We start from the raw sequence: 16,564 nt of genomic DNA, 5'->3' as shown, positions 1-16,564 counted from the left end.
TTAACTATAGTTATAAGCTAAGAAAAAATTGAGGGAAGAAAAAGGCAAAGAGGAAATAGAATTACTGCTTTTTGTAGATTATATATACATATATATATATATATTCATCTCCTTAGAAAACTGTAGGGATTCAATTAAGAACTGATCAAAACAATAGCAATAGCAAAGTAGGAGGATATGAAATAAACTTATACAAATCATCAGCCTTTCTGTAGTTTACAAATAAAATCTAGTGTATAATTTTCATGAAATCCAAGACTTAAAATTTTTTGAGAAAAAATTTTCAGGAAAAGAAGCTCCCTGACTCCTTGAATTAAGAAAATGAACTGTTCTGAGAAAGTGCCATAAAGAAACCTCCACTGAATCAGAAGATTCAGAATGAACTTTGGGATGTAATTGATTGAACTGAAGGGGGTTGAACATATTTATTCTGAATGTAAACTCTTATGCCAAAGGGGACCTCCCCCCCCCATTGACTTTTTGTCAACATACCTAGTAAACATCAGTTTTGCTCTCTCTCTTTTATTTTCCTCTTATCTCCAACTACTGTAGTTTCCTCTTAGAAATTGCAATATTGTATGTGCCTGTAGCTAGAAGATTTTTAGAGGAATAATCTGGTTATATTAAATGATTCATTGGGGAGACTAGTCTCCCAAAGAATCATAGGGATTTTTTGTGAAGAGTGAATCAAACTTTCTTTGTCTATCAATCAACAATTTTAAAATTAATTAGTCAAAAACTTGAACAGCCCTACTTAACACTAAGTAAGAGAGTTTGCAAATCACTTACTAAAGTGGGTGACAACTTCAGAGGCCATGACCCTGTCCCTGGGCAGTGCTAGGCAAATTGAAAGACTGCAATTGGTTCCCATAAAGTGGAGGAAGGAACAGGAAGTGACATGGAAAAGGGACTATAAAAAGTCCTGAACTTCCTTTCTAGGGGATCTTCGACCTTCAATCTTGGACCTGGGATTTTAACCCTTGACCTTAGCTCTTGGACTGCTTCTTGGAGGACTTCTCCTGGATCTTCTCCTTTGGGCTTTGGTGTTGGAGGACTTCACCTTGGGACTTGGCCTTCAGTCTTCTCCTTTGGAGTTAGTTGTGGGTGGGTGAGTAGCTGGCCTTCCTATCCTGGCTTCTGGAGAGATTGGTTCAGGAGATTCCTACTTTGGCTTTGGAGGAGGCTGCATTGGTGGAATTCTAGCTGAAGATACCACTGAACAGTGAGCACTGAGTCTCAATGCACCAGAGAAGGGCTAGTAGGCTTGTTAAAACCTATCTCTTTAGCTACCTTTTTCATTTTCACTCTTTCTACCTCTTTATAAATAAAGCTACTAAAGTCATTTTTTACTTAAGTTATAATATCTTTAAATCGGTGATCACAATATTATTTTAGAACTATCATATTTATCATAAAACCTAAATTTAATTTCTTAAACTAAGGAGAGAGAAATTTCTTTCAAAATAATATAGAATCTATAGGCTATCTTGGTGTATATCTAATGAGACACAAATTTATGAATATAGCTATAAAAACCCTTTATGGAAACCAAGATAAGCTTAATTAATTGACATATTAATTGTTTATGGTTAGACAAGCCAATATAATTTTTAAAAATAGTACTACCTAAATTTATTTACTTAATGCCTTAGCAAATTACCAAAGAGTTTTAAAAATAAAAAAATTTATCTGGATGATCAAAAGTTCAAGATTCTTAAGGAAAATAATGGGTAGAAAGGATGAAGGAAGGGAACTGGCAGTACTAGAACTGAATCTCTAATATAAAATTGAAATTATTTTAAAATTATTTGGTGATGATTTAAAAATAGAAAAATTCAGTAGTAGAACAAATTAGGAACACAAAATCCAAAAGGAAAGAAACACAGTATTAAGCTTTTTAAACCTAAAGACTCCCACTACTAGGGAATGGATTGAATATTGATAGAAAAATGAATGATAGTCTGTTGGAAATTAGGGTTAGACCATCATATTACAGAGGCTCTAAATAATATATTACCTATAAGAAAAATCATATTAAAAACCAATTCAAGATACAACAAAGGAAGTTCCTTTCACAATTATTGATAGGTGAAGATTTCTTAAATGGAGACAAAATAACAATATCATTACATAAAACTGAAAAGCTTTCACATAAGCAAAACATTCAAATCAGAAGGAAAATCATTACCTCAGAAATAAATATTTACAATGAGTTGATCAAAGATAGTTCTCAAAAAAAAAAATAAGAGCAACTCATCAACAATCATATAAAAAAGTTTCATATCACTAATAAAAATGCAAATTACAATCATTCTAATATCCTATCTTACAACCCATCAAATTGGCAAAGAGGACATAAGAGGGAAATGACCATTTGGAGAGAACGTGGGAGGACAAGCAGGTTAATGCAAAGGCAGTGGAGCTGCAAATTAGTTTAACCAATCTGGGAAAGTGATTTAAGTATAACTAAAAAGTTACTAAACTATGCATACTCTTTGATGCAGCAATACCACTACTAGGCCTAAAGTCCAAAGAGATGAAAGAAAGAAGGAAAAACCTCATACATACAAAAACATTCAGAACTTTGTAATGATTAAGGGGATGTCCAATAGGGTTTTGGCTGAACAAATTACAGAATGTGAATATAATGGAATATTAGTGTGCCAAAGGGGGAAATCAAAGAAACCTGGAAAGATTTGTATGAATTGGTGTGGAGTCAAATGAACAGCATGAGGAGAACTAGTTAGAAAATGAATACAATTAAAAAGAAAATTAAATTTTAAAAGTTTAAGAAATCTGAGCAATGCAATGGCCAACTACAACTCCACAATCAGAGTATTTGGTTCTAATTTACCTCTGGTGTTTTCCATCTGTATGACTTGACCTCTGCAATCCCTTGCAGCTATAGATCTATAACTCTATAACTCCAGAGGACAAAGGATGAAGTATACTTCCCATCTCCTGACACAGAAGTAGAGCAGTAAAATGAAACAGGTATACCTGAACATAGATAATATATTGATCCTTTTTGTGTGACCAAGCTAACATAAAAGACAAGGAAGGGGTTTTAATGAATAGGAAAGAAAAGGGAGAAAAAGGAGCATCAATGAAGTAATTTTTAAGTGTAGAGAACAAGAAGTTTAGAGTGAAATATACAAAGAAGAAAACCTTTGGAAGTAATATACCAAAATTTTTATTCTTTTCCTTTCTCCCTTTCCTTCCTTCCTTCTCTTTCTTCTTCCTTTTCCTTCCATCCCTATCTCTTTTCCCTTTCATTCTTGCTTTTTTACTTCCTTCCCTCCTTCCATGGCTGAGTCGCCCTATTTTACTGAGGCTGAAAGTGCAGCAGCTACACCAGGAACCTGCTACTATCGGCAAAGGAGCTTGCCCTGCTCCTTCCAATCTTGGCCAGTTCATCCCTTTTCTTAGGTAGCTTTATGGCCCTCTGAATTCCTGTGTCTATGGCTATAAAATACTTGACAGCCTGTTTCTGCAGAGGAATTAGAAACTTTGGGAAGATACAGTTCCAAGAGACTAACTGCAAGCTGGGCCTATTTCACCTGGCCATTGTACTCTATGCCTATGTATTAAAGAAGACACGATGCTACATTTATGAGGTTGAAAAGCAAGTATTGATAAAGAAAGCAAGAACAGATAGGTAAGACTTGGGTTTGCAGAAAATCAGCACAACTGAAAATGTCAAACCGACCTATCTAGCAGGTTCCTTTCTATTTGTGTCTGTGTGTGCCACTAGTCAGTTGATTCTTTTGGGAAAATAGCCAAGGGAACAAGTGGCGTGTGTGTGTGTGTGTGTGTGTCCCTTCTATAATTTTGCTACCTGTAACCCTGTTCATCATATTGCCCAGAAGCCTAGGATGTCTACAGCAGAGAGGAGAGTCTTCATTTTAGATTCTGTAGAGGCTATTCATGCAGCTAATAGTCTGCAACTCCTTCACCAACCTTTAACAGTGAGCTTTTGCTGGGTCTAGGGGAGTAATATTCATTTGAAAGGACTAAGAACCAGAAAATATATTTTCCCATTAAAAATATACTTCTCTTAAATGTATCTCCCAATTTCTCCCTTTTCTTTGCAGACAGTCAAATCAAAAGAAAATTAAAATTAAAAGAAAAAAAAGAAAGCAGTTCAGCAAAACTAGCCAACACATCAACTATGTCATATATCAAATATGTCCAGTGTTCAAAACCCAGAGTACCCTTCTTCTGCAAAGAAGGTAAGGAAGATCGTTCTTATATCTCTTCTCGGGGACCAGGCTTAGATACTATAGTGTTTGTTTCATTTTTTGTTTATTGTAGCTCTTTCCATTTATATTGTATTGGCGTAGTCATTATACACATTGTTTCCCTGGTTCTTGTTCACTTTACATAAGTTTTATGACTTTACCTTGCTTCTCTGTATTCATCGCAGTTTTTTTACTGTACAATAATAAGCCATATACCAATTTAAGTCATTCAAAAATGAATATCTGCCTTGTTTCAAGTTCCTTGCTAGTATAAAAAGTGCTACTGCAAATATTTTACTAGATATTTTATTATTGGCCTCCTTAGCTGTTATGCCAAAAAAGTAGGGTCAACGTAACTGAGAAATTAATTTAAAATATCTTCCTGGAGAGATTACTTTATCTCTGACTTCTGGAGGCCAATGATGCCAACAAAGCCAGAAAAAATGTAATTGAAAAATGATTAACAAAAAATGAATTTAAAAAATATAACAAATAAAAACATAATTCAAATTGCTTTCCAGAAAGGCTGAACTATTTCACAATTTCACCAACAATGTGTTAGTGTAACTATCTTTCCACAACACTAGCAATATTAACTAAGGAATCATAAAGTCTAAAGAGTTAGAAGATATTTCAGGTCCTCTAATCTTATGTTTCACTTCTATAAAGTACAGTCTTAATTTAAAGATTTTAAATGTTGAAAACTCATTATCCTCTAATGAAGCCCATTATAGTTGGGTGAGTTTTTTATTTGGTTTTATTGATACCTTTTGGTTTTACATGTTCATTTCCACCCCTATCTAGGGAGCTATCCCTTGTTATAAAAATTAAAAAGGGGGGAAACAGTTCTGTAAAATTAATCTAATAGTACATAAAATATTTTACATCCTCAACCTATGCTCTAATGGTGAGTTGAAATCTACCTCCTTTTAATTTCCACTCCACTACTTTTATTTCTGCTGCCTCCACCACCAACCTAAAGCCAAGTACAGGCAAACCTTCGTTTACTGTGCTTCATTTTATTACCCTTCTAGGATAGTGCAATTTTTACAACCTGAAGGTCTGTGACAATCCTGCATCAAAGAAGTCTATCTACAACATTTTCCCAACATTATGCCCCACATTGGTAATTTTCCCACAATTTCAAACTTTTTCATGATTATATCTGTTATGGAGATCTGTGATCAGTGACCTTTGATGTTACTATTGTAATTGTTCTGGGGTGCCAATGAACCTTGCCAACTTAATCAATAAATATTTTATGTGACTGCTTTCCTCTGATTCCCTGTCTCACTCTTCTCTGACTTCTCTATTCCCTAAGACACAACAATATTAAAATTAGGCCAATTAATAACCCAACCCTACAATGGCTTCTTAGTTCAAGTGAAAGGAAGAGTTAATCCATGTGGCAAACTGCATTGTTGTCTTATTTTTTAAAATTGCCACAGTCACCACAGCCTTCAGCAACTACTACCCTGATAAGTCAGCAGCCGTTAGCATCAAAGCAAGACTCTCTACCCACAAAAGATTATAACTTGCTTTAGGGGCAAAAGATATTTAGTGGGGTTTTTTTTAGCAGCAAAGTATTTTTTAATTAAAGTATGTGTATATATATATATATATGTATATATATTCACATATATATTTTTAGACATAATACTATTGTACATTAATACAACATAGCATAATATAACTTTTATGTGCACTGAGAAACTGAAAAATTCATGTGACTCTATTGTGATATTCACTTTATCACAGTGGCCTAGAACAAATATCATTCTCCTATATGATGACCCCTTGTATATTTGAAAATAGTGATTACCTTTTTCCATTTACCTCACCTCTCTTAATTCTTCTTCCACATAATCCTCAAATAATGTGACTTGAAGTCCCCTGACTGTTCTAAATGCCATCCTTAGTACACACTCCAGCTTAAAGATGTCCTTCCTAAAACATAATACCAAGAAAACTAACAAACAGAAATAAGTAAGACATAGCTTTATATATACATATATCTTTTTGTCAAAAGATGCCTTCTCTAATGGGGAAAGGGGAAAGAGGGAGGGAGTTACCTGGGTATTTAAATGTAACAAACAAATTAATTAGTTAAAAAAAATTTGAATGCAATATCCCTAGATGTTGCTCTCTCACTGATGCAACACACCGGTGAGTCATCATGAGTTGGCCATCAATACACTCCGTGAGTCTTTTCCACATAAGCTGTTTTCTAGCCACATCACCTGCATTCTATTCTTGTACAGCTAATTTTTTGAACCCAAGAACAATGTTATTTTTATCCCTATTACATTTTATCTTATTAGATTCAGCTCATCACTCTAATCTACTGAGATCTCTTTGGATACTGAATTTGTTATCCAACATATTAGCTATCTTTCCCAGCTTTGTGTCATCCCCAAATTGAATAAGAAAACCAACTATGACTCTGCTCAAATTAGTGCTGGAACGAGTGAAAGGTTAGGTGGGCAATTGATGAGTACATAACAGAAACAAACAATGAAGAAGTTTTCAAACACAGGAACAATATTACATTTTAGTTTTTATTTTTCTTCTTACTATTTCATCAGGCAAAAGAAAGGAAGATCAGCAAATGAAAAGTAATTCAAAGTTATTTAAAATTGCCTAGCAAATCTAAGTATTCTTTCCAATGAATAAGATCCTGAAAAGTAAATTGATTTTGATTATGTAATCAATTACTTTGTAGCCACTGCAGCAAGAACAATTGGATCAAAATCATTATTAAATCTTTAGTTGTACTTCAGTCCAACATTTATGTAGCAACTCTATATAAGAGACAATACTAAGGGGAAGGGACCTAGAAATTTAAAACACCCCAGTTTTAACCTATTTAAAACACCACTGAGCATACAACTCAAAGAAGTCAAAACAAAATCCCAACATACACCAATATATTCATAGTACCACTTTTTGTGGGGGCCGAGAACTAGGGATAAAGTGGATAGCCATCCACTGAAAAAAAATATTGTATATTCATGCAATGGAATATCAAATGGTGAACACAAGAATTTAAGGAATCATGTGTAATTTGGGATAGAACAAAATAGAACCAAGAGAACAGCTGTTTCTCTCTCCCCCCCTTCCTCCCTCTGTCCCCCACCTCCCATGCTGGTTCATCAGCCATATTGTGTGCCCTCCCAAATTACCTTATATTTAACTACTTTGTATATATTTGTACTTATTAACTTTTAAAATGTATACTGCACATATTTTTATATATGTACTTTTCTCCCATGAGAAGATAAGCTCATTGTTAGTGGGGATTTATTTCATTTTTATCCTTATGTCCCCCTAACACTTATCAAAGTGTTATTCATAATACATATTCAATAAATACCTCTTCCTTGATTGACTATAAATACTAAGTGGCTCTGACAAAGTAAATTAAAAGTTCACTAAAAGAAAGTCAAGAAGTAATGGTAGAAAGAGAACAAGCAGATTTAAGTGCCTAATATGTGCTAGGCACTGTGCTGAGAGCTTTACAGATATCTTATTTAATTCTAATAACAATCTTGTAAAGTAGGTGCTACCATGATCCCCATTTTATAGCTGCAGAAACTAAAGTAGAGTGGATCAGGTTACTTACCCAGGGTCACACAGCTAGGAAGGATCTGAGGCTAGATTTGAATTCAAGTCTTCCGGACTCTGGACTCTAGATCCAGTGCTCTATCTATGGTGCCACCACCCTGCTTTCTCATGGAAAAGCCAACAATAGTCCCAGAGAACAGAAAATAATAGGTACTGCCTCCCTCATGGCAAAGAGGCAAGGGACTCTGACAGCTTTAGAATATTATATTGTGGTTTTGTTTAATTGTTATTCTTTGTCATATGGGTGGGTTCAGTTTGGAGAGGGAGAGGTTGAAATAATTAATGTAAGGACAACAACATATTTAAAACAATGAACAACATACCATCTATTCTCCTGCTTAGTGTGGAGATAAGATATGTGCCCAAAACATAAGGTGAAATTCAACAAGAGCAAATATGTCATCCAATAGATAATAAGAAAACTTCATGAGAAAAAGATCATTTCCAACTGGGGTGAGGGGGATTAGATTCAGAGAAGGCTTTATGTAGGAGGTTGCACTTAAATCTGGGGAACTAGGTGGCACAGTGGATAGAGCAGTAGGCCTAAAGTCAGGAAGATACATCTTTGTGAATTCAAATCTGGCCTATGACACTTACTAGCTTTGTGACCCTGGACAAGTCACTTATCCCTGTTTGCCTCAGTTTCACTATCTATAAAATGGGCTAGAGGAGGAAATGGCAAACCATTCCAGTATCTGTGCCAAGAAAACTTCAAACAGGTCATGAAGAGTCAGACCCAGCTGAAATGAATTGAATTCACAACAGGTAGCACTTAGTCTGAGCTTTCACATTAGATAATATTTCAATATCCAATATTCATGTGGAAGGAGTAGGTTTCGGGCATTTAGGGCGGCCTACAGAAACGTGTGCAAATAAGACAAGCTAGCATAACACTAACATAACATTAGCATAACACCTAGTGGTCCCATTTTGTTGGAACATAGAATACATAAAGATAGTAACATCGATTAAGGTTGGGAAATGACAGTTGTAGACAAATGGCAAGGGAGTGGGGTGGGGAACCTTAAATGCCAGGTTAAAGAATGTATATTTTACCCTAGAGACAAAAGAGACACTGAAGTTTGGGAGGAGGAGGCAGGCAAGCAATTTGATCAAAACTGTGCCTTAGCTAAAGAGCCTGCTCTACAGTGGTTATAGGAGTGACAGAGAGAAGAGAACAGATGCAAGGCACTGAGGAGAGAGGACAGACACAATTTGGCAGCTGATAGTACGGAGGGGGTGGGAGGACTGGAATGGAGATATTTGGAAGAGAGGGAAGAATAAAAAATGACAATGAGGAGGTAAAGCCCAAGTGCCTGGGAAGACAGGCGAGCCCTTCAAGAGAAATAGGAAAATCTAGGAGGAAAGGCAGGTTTTGAGGAAAATTTAGTTCCATTTTGAACATGATGAGTTTGAGAAAGAAAGAGCAATTAGAAGAGAGAGCTGAAGCTAAATCAGTCAACAAGCATTTATTTAGCATATCTGCCAGACACTATACTAAGCTCTAGGAATATAAATGCAAGTAAAAAGGCAGTCCTTGCCTTCAAGGAGCTTACATTCTAAAGGGAAAAAAACAACATAAGGAGGGTTGGGGAACAGATGTATAGAGAAAGTCTAGAATGTAGCCTGGAGAAGAATGAAAGAAACATGGCTGGCCTGGAGGCCCTCCTTAAAGAGAGGGACTGGGAAGGGCCCTACTTTCTGGGACAAAGAACTTCTGAAGTATGAATTATAGAGCTAAATGTTGTTTTACATGTCATTTAGAGATTTTTTTAAGTCTTGTTCTTTTAATTTGGCTCATTATTGGGGAGAGGAAGGAAGTATCGAATGATTTGGGGGAAATTACATAAAGGTAAATATATAAAGGTATATAAAAACTAAAGATAATCAATAAAAATTATCAAAGGAATCCTCTGGCACTTCTCTAAACTAGTTTTATAAGTTAAAAGAGTATTCATACTTTTATGGGAAGGTAGTGGGGGTGGGAAGAAGAAATGGACAATCTTCAAACCTTTTTTGTTGTTCAGTCATTTTCAATTGAGACCAACTCTTCATGACCCCATTTGGGCTTTTCTTGGCAAAGACACTGGAGTGGTTTGCCATTTTCCTCTCCAGTTCATTTTACAGATGTAGAAACTGAGGCAAATAGGTCTAAGTGATTTGTCCAGGGTCACGTAGCTACTAAGTGTCTAAGGCTAGATTTGAACTTACCTAAGTCAAACAAATGCCTTGTTCTGACTCTGCTCTTAAAGAATTCTGGCAAATGTTGGGAGACTTAGCTGAATGGGTGAAAGTTGTCTCACAGCATATTTTAGGGGATATGAGCCTTGTTGTTGATGCAGATAATCAAGAACTAGCCATAAACTGAAATTTAATTAAGCAGGTGTTGGTCCTATGTAATCTGAAGCAATTTATTCATCCCAAAATAATAAGATACCCTGTTGTTTTTTTTAATTTAACTGATCAATTTGAACTCTGATAATTAAATGTCCATTTCCCTCTAGGTCCCTGCATTGCAAATGAACAAGGTTTTGCTGTAATAGTCATCTTACTTAAATCACAATCCTAGTTTTAGAGTGAAAATGATCTTGGTTTTCATCCCAGCTCCTACACTTAACTAAGACAAGTTAGCACTCTAATCCCCAATTTGCCCCTCTATGAAATGGCAATGCCCTTTTAAATCAAAAGGTTATTTCCGGCAAAGTGCTTGCTGAAAGATAAAGTGCTAGTTTAATGAGTTGCTGCTATTGCTTTTTTAGAATGTAAGCTCCTTTAGGAGAGGGACTGTTCCCATTTTTGTCTTTGTATCCCAGTGCCTAGCACAGTGCCAGTTACACATGGGTGCTTAATAAATGCTTGCTATATCCACCTCAAAGCAATTATTGTTTTTAAACAGCAGGTCAGAATGCTGAGAAGTGAGAAAAATTTTCTGTCAGCATAAAGATCTCCTTCCTGTTTTCACAAAAGAAACAAGATCTTTCTTTTTTCCACTAGAGGGCAAATTCCAAAAATTATGCTGTGACTCCCCAGAAGTATACACACCAGAGCAAAAATCCAATATTCTTCCCCTTCTCCCAATTTGGAACCCAAAGGACTGACTTTCCTCCAAACAAAAGGGATGCTAATTTTCCTCACCCCACTTCCATGAGGACTCTCTCCAGGTGTATGATCTACCTGTCCTGTGTATTTGTATAATATTTCCAAAAAATTTGCATTTGTTTCCATGATGCCCAATTAACAAATCCAGCCACAGATTTTTGGTAGGCATTCAGTAAATGTTTGCTGAATAAATGAATCTAATTGAGAGACATATGACATGAGAGACATATGACCTCTGCACATAAAGATGAAGAGCAATCTGATTATATCAAAAAAAGAGTTACAAAAGGAATCATACCCCTGGGTCCAATATATATATGGGGGTGGAAAAACTAAGTTGAATAAAATTTTTCATAATTACTTTATCTGAAATGAAGTAAAACTCAAAGAATCATATATGGCCAATGTTTGGAGACTTGATAAACCAATTATGATATATCATTGTAATGATATCTACCTTGCCAACTACTATGCCATTAAAATTGACAAATATGAAGACTACAAAAATACACAAAGATGCATAAGGTGATGCAGAGAAAAAGGTAGAATTAGGACATTAGTCACCTCATAAGAAACAAGGCATCAGAAGAGAAAACAGAACACAAATTGTTATCTCAGTAGAATGTAAGCTCCATTCTTTAATTTTTGTATCTCCATTGCCCAACATATACTAATATGCTTAGCCATGGGGATTTAATTAATCACTGGAGATTTACTGATCTTTCAATAAATGACTGTTTAGTTAAATTCTTATATTTTTTTAAAGATTGAATTATATTAATTTTTTTTAACCCTTACCTTTAAGCCTTAGAAGCTATCAGTTCTAAGGGAGAAGAGCAGTAAGGGGTAGGCAACTGGGGTTAAGTAAATTGTCCAGGGTCACACAGCTAGGAAGTGTCTGAGGCTAAATTTGAACCCAGGACCTCCCAACTCCAGGACTGACTCTCTATCCTCTGAGGCATCCAGCTGCCCAAAGTATATTGTTTTTAATCTTCCTCTGGCTTCTTCCAATCCCAACTAAAATCCAACTTGTATAGAAAGCCTTTAGGGAACCCCTTTCTAAATTTCTAAAGCTTCTGTTAATTATTTCCATTTCAGCCTGTATATAACTTATAGGTGAGTTGTTTAGGTTTTTTGCATGCTGTCTTCCCATGGGATTGTAAACTCTTCAAGAAAAAGGACTGACTGTCTTTTGTCTGTTGCTCCAGTGCTTAGCGCAGAATCTTGCCTATAGTAGGTGACTAAAAAATTTTAATGACTGATGGATTTATTTTGCTTTTGTTAAGACTATTGAGTTTGTGGGGCAGTTAGGTGGCTCCAGGCTCCAGGGGTGGAGAAAGGAGGTCCTGGATTCAAATCTGGCTTCAGATCCTTCCTAGCTATATGACCCTGGGCAAGTCACTTAACCCCCATTGCCTAGCCTTTAGCCTTCTATCTTATTAAGACAGAATAAGGGTTCTAAAAAGAAAAAAAAAGGGACTATTGAGTTTATAATAAAATTATCTGTTTTAAAATAAGGCAGTTTGGAATTCAAGGTAATATATGCTAAGGGATAAAAGAGTGGTATAGTTGAGAGAATGCAAGGTATAAAGCAGATATGTCAAATAAAACTCATAAGCCACTTTTTGACCCACAATACTTCCAATTGAGGATGAATCATAATAAAATGTAATTGGGAAATGTTGAACAAAACAAACAAAAATGCAATTGAACATAGATGATGTTAGTTTCTGGTTCTTTAAGTCCATATGCAGCTTGTAGAGATCTTTGTGTATGGCTTAATGACCCCCATTTCCATTTGAATTTGCTACCATTGGTATAGTGAGATAGAACACTGGCAATCTGGGTTCAAATCTCACTTTGAATACTTATTAGCTGAGTGACCGTCCCAATTCTGAGCCTCAGTTTTCTGAGCTATCAAATGACCAGGTTGGGTTACATGATTTCTAAAGACCCTTCCAACTCTAAATTTGTGATCCAGTAAAAGTTCTAAGAGATCTGAGAATCAGAAAAAAGAGAGAATGTCCACTGAGGACTCCAATAGTCAGGGAAGGTTTCCTAGAGGAGAAGGGAAGAACTAGTCATGGTTAAAAATCACAAGTTGACTACTTTTCCTAAGGCCTCCATCTTTCCATTGTCCCTTTTTTATAAGTTCTTTCCTCTATGGATATTCTCACTAGGCTAACAGCAGTGTTAGAAAGGTATCTAGTCAAAGCAGGAGACTTGGGAAGAAATTCATGCCATGACCTAAAGTAAGGCTATGAATTGCCAAGAGAAACAAGCAAGCTCTGAGAATCGCCATCTGTTCCTCAAAACCAGGGGAGAGAATGTTCATGGGGCTGAAATCATGGGGTCTGGGGGGATTCTTAAAGAATATTGACATTTGGGATCTTTCCTCTTTCCCTCTATGTGATGAAAAATCCAGAGACACTGGCCTCCTTGTGATTAAGACATGGTGCATTTTCACTAGCTATATGTACTCCCCTTGCCTGGAATGCTCTTTCTCCTCACCTCCTTCTACTGGTTTCCTTTAAGTCTCAACTAAAATCCTGCCTTCTTCTAAAAGGCTTTCCTACTCGCCTTTAATTTTAGTGCCTTTCCCCTGAGAGTATCTCCAATTTGTCCTGTAAGCATTTTATTTATACATACAAACAAGCTATTTACATGTTATCTCTGCCTTTAGGTTGTGAGCTCCCGGATGGCAAAGACCATATTCTTACCTTTCTTTTTATTCCCAATGCTCAGCATGGTTCGTAGCACATAGTAGGCACTTAAGAAATGTTTGTGGACTAAAAGTATACCTTCCCTAGGAAATCTTTGGTTTCTTAACTAGTCTCCCTGTCTCCAGGTTCTTCCCTCTCTCTGATTTATCTTTCAAAGATTTGCCAATTGACATTCCCCAAATCCAGAAGTATGCTATTTTCCTGCTCAAATTCTTCAGTGATTCCCTAATGCCTATAGGATAACATCTCTGCCTAGCATTTAAACTCCACAATCTGGCTCTAACCCACTTTTCCAGTCTTATTTCATACTACTCCCCCTTCCTTCACATTCTGTTCTTGTCATAACTGGCCTGCTAAGCCACATTCCATCTAACACATTTTTGCCTTTGCAGAAGTGGTCCCCTGTGTCTGAAATTCACACCTTCTTTACCTTTGCCTCAAAGGATCCCTAGCTGCTTTAAAGCTCAACTCAGTCCAAAGCCACCTGCTATCCAGTGCTATTCCTGTTGCCACCAAGTATTAATCCTCATTTCCTCTTGAAATTGTTTTATAATTACTTACTTGTGAAAATGTCATAAACACCTAGTAGAAGATAATCTCCTTGTGGCCAGAATGGCTTCATTTTTAAAGCTAGTGCCTCAGGCAGGTACGTGACTCAGTGGATTGAGAGCCAAGCCTAGAGACTGGAGGTCCTGGATTCAAATCTGACCTCAGACATTTCCTAATTGTGTGACCCTAGGCAATTCATTTAACCCCCTTTGCCTAGCCCTTATCCCTCTTCTGCTTGGAACTGATACTTGTGTTGATTCTAAAATAGAAAATGAAGGGATTTTTAAAATAAAGAAATTAAATAAAGCTTTGTACAAAATTATTTGTGTGCTGCTTCCCGCATTAGACTTAACTCCTTAAGAGCAAGGATTTGTTTTTGTCTTTCTTGTTTTCCCAACACTTGGCACAGTGCCTAACATAAGTACTTTTAAAATGTCTGACTGTGGACTTACTTGGTACTGTCTTGTATCTACGGTACTAAACCCAGCTCCTAATTCATAATAAGGGCTCAGTAAAAATTTTAAAATGGAATCCAGTGTTCCATTCATTATGCTTTAATGTTGAATGAAACTCAGGGAGGTGATCCAGAATTTTCTATGGTCTCATCAGACATTCCTCAAATGCAGGCTCTAGAAGATGAGTTATATTCGGATAATTTTCATCTTGTTTCTTTCTTCTAGATTTCATCAGCTTGAAAAAAGCTCTTTGACCCAATAATCACTCTTAAGTTGCTCAGGGCCACATCTGCCATGAGGAAAAGAAGTCACAGTCTCAAGCCAACTAGGACAGAAAATCTCACTTGTAAGCAGGAAGCTAAGAGAAAGAAATCCCAGCCAGGGGTCACAGTATGGCTAGGATTCACTTGACCTTTCCATAACTGTAAAGCTAGCATCTATGACCTTTGACTCCTGCATTCACTGTACTATTTTTCAAGTAATTCAGTCCTTTCTAGTTAACCCTAGGTCAGTGGGCTGGACAACTATAACCAGGCAGTCTACATAGGAAAATATTAGTTTTCTGACCTAGACATTAATTCAAATTAAATCCAAATTCACTTCAACAGGAATTTACAAAGTATCTACTGTACTAGTGGAAATTGCATATATCTTTAATTTCTGGTACCTTTGTTAATTAAGGTTTACAAAATTGTATGGTCATTTTCCCCAACTAAAAAATGAGGAAATGTCCATGACTTTCCCATTATCTAGCTTTTTAGTTCACATTTGACCTTTGTTAGCATTTAACTAACCCGTAGAACTATTCTCCATACCCAACCATACCTCAAGTTAGTTAATATTCACTGACTTCTGAGGACTTTTCTCCTCTTCCTTTGGTTTCTACCAGTGGCAAATCTCCAAGGCACTTGTATTTGGTCACTAAGTCTTCTCTAACCATAATGACTCATTCTGCCCTGGCTTCAACTATCTCCTCTACACAAATAATGCTTATATGTGCCTCTAGGGCCCTGACCTATACTTCAGGCTCTATACTCATCTCTGGGTTATCAATCACTACTTGGACAGATATTAAATCATGTGCAAAACTGATACTTTTATCATCCTTCCTGTCTTCTACCTCATCCTGAAGCCTGTCTCTTTCTCAAAAGCTTCCTTTCTGATGGGGATACTTCTATCCCTGAGAGTGAAGGTAAAATCAGATCATAAAAACATACTTCCCTTTTACATCAAAATCTAGTCCCTTTTTTCTCTCTATTAGTATGACAACTTTCTATAGTCCTGGCTGCCAATGGGTAAGTACGATATCACTGCATTTGTCCTGCAGACTTGTGGAACAGAAATCACTTTAATTGGACCCTAACAAAATGACCTATTATGCATTTATTCTTGCTTACTCAGAAATTTTATATACATAGATTTTTATATTTTAATTTTGATTTTTTTGCCCAAAATTTTAATTTTTTCTTCTACTTTATTTTTTGTGGGGTTTTTTATGTTTTTGATTTTTCTTTTGACATTTGACTCATATATCCCATAACTCAACCCTGTATCCTGAGTTGATCCAGGTGTTAGTCAACACCATCCTCAGGGGGAATTGTATAATTTTTGTAAAATCCAAGATTTTAAAAAATTTTGAGAGAAATTTTAGGAAAAGAAGCTCGCTAACTCCTTGAATCAAGAAAGTAAACTGTTTGAAGAAAGTGCCATAAAAAAACTTCCACTTGGTCAGAAGATCCACAATGAACATTGGGGTGTAATTGATTGAACTGAAGGGGATTGAACACATTTATTCTGAATGTAAACTCTTATGCCAAAGGGGATTGCCTCCTAATTGGCTTTTTATCAATTTTTCCCTCTTATCTCTAACTAC

General features: G+C 36.1%; 1 protein-coding gene across 2 annotated transcripts in view; it reads right to left on the bottom strand.

Annotated features, from left to right (window-relative positions):
- The window catches only part of PPARGC1B (PPARG coactivator 1 beta), a 178,801-nt gene that overhangs the window by 123,126 nt on the left and 39,111 nt on the right, over window positions 1–16,564 (bottom strand). The gene's annotated exons all lie outside the window — the stretch shown is intronic.

The sequence above is a fragment of the Monodelphis domestica genome, chromosome 1, assembly GCF_027887165.1.
Source record: "Monodelphis domestica isolate mMonDom1 chromosome 1, mMonDom1.pri, whole genome shotgun sequence".
Taxonomy (NCBI): domain Eukaryota; kingdom Metazoa; phylum Chordata; class Mammalia; order Didelphimorphia; family Didelphidae; genus Monodelphis; species Monodelphis domestica.
The sequence above is the reverse complement of the archived record's forward strand: the minus strand, read 5'-3'. Positions and strand labels throughout refer to the sequence as shown.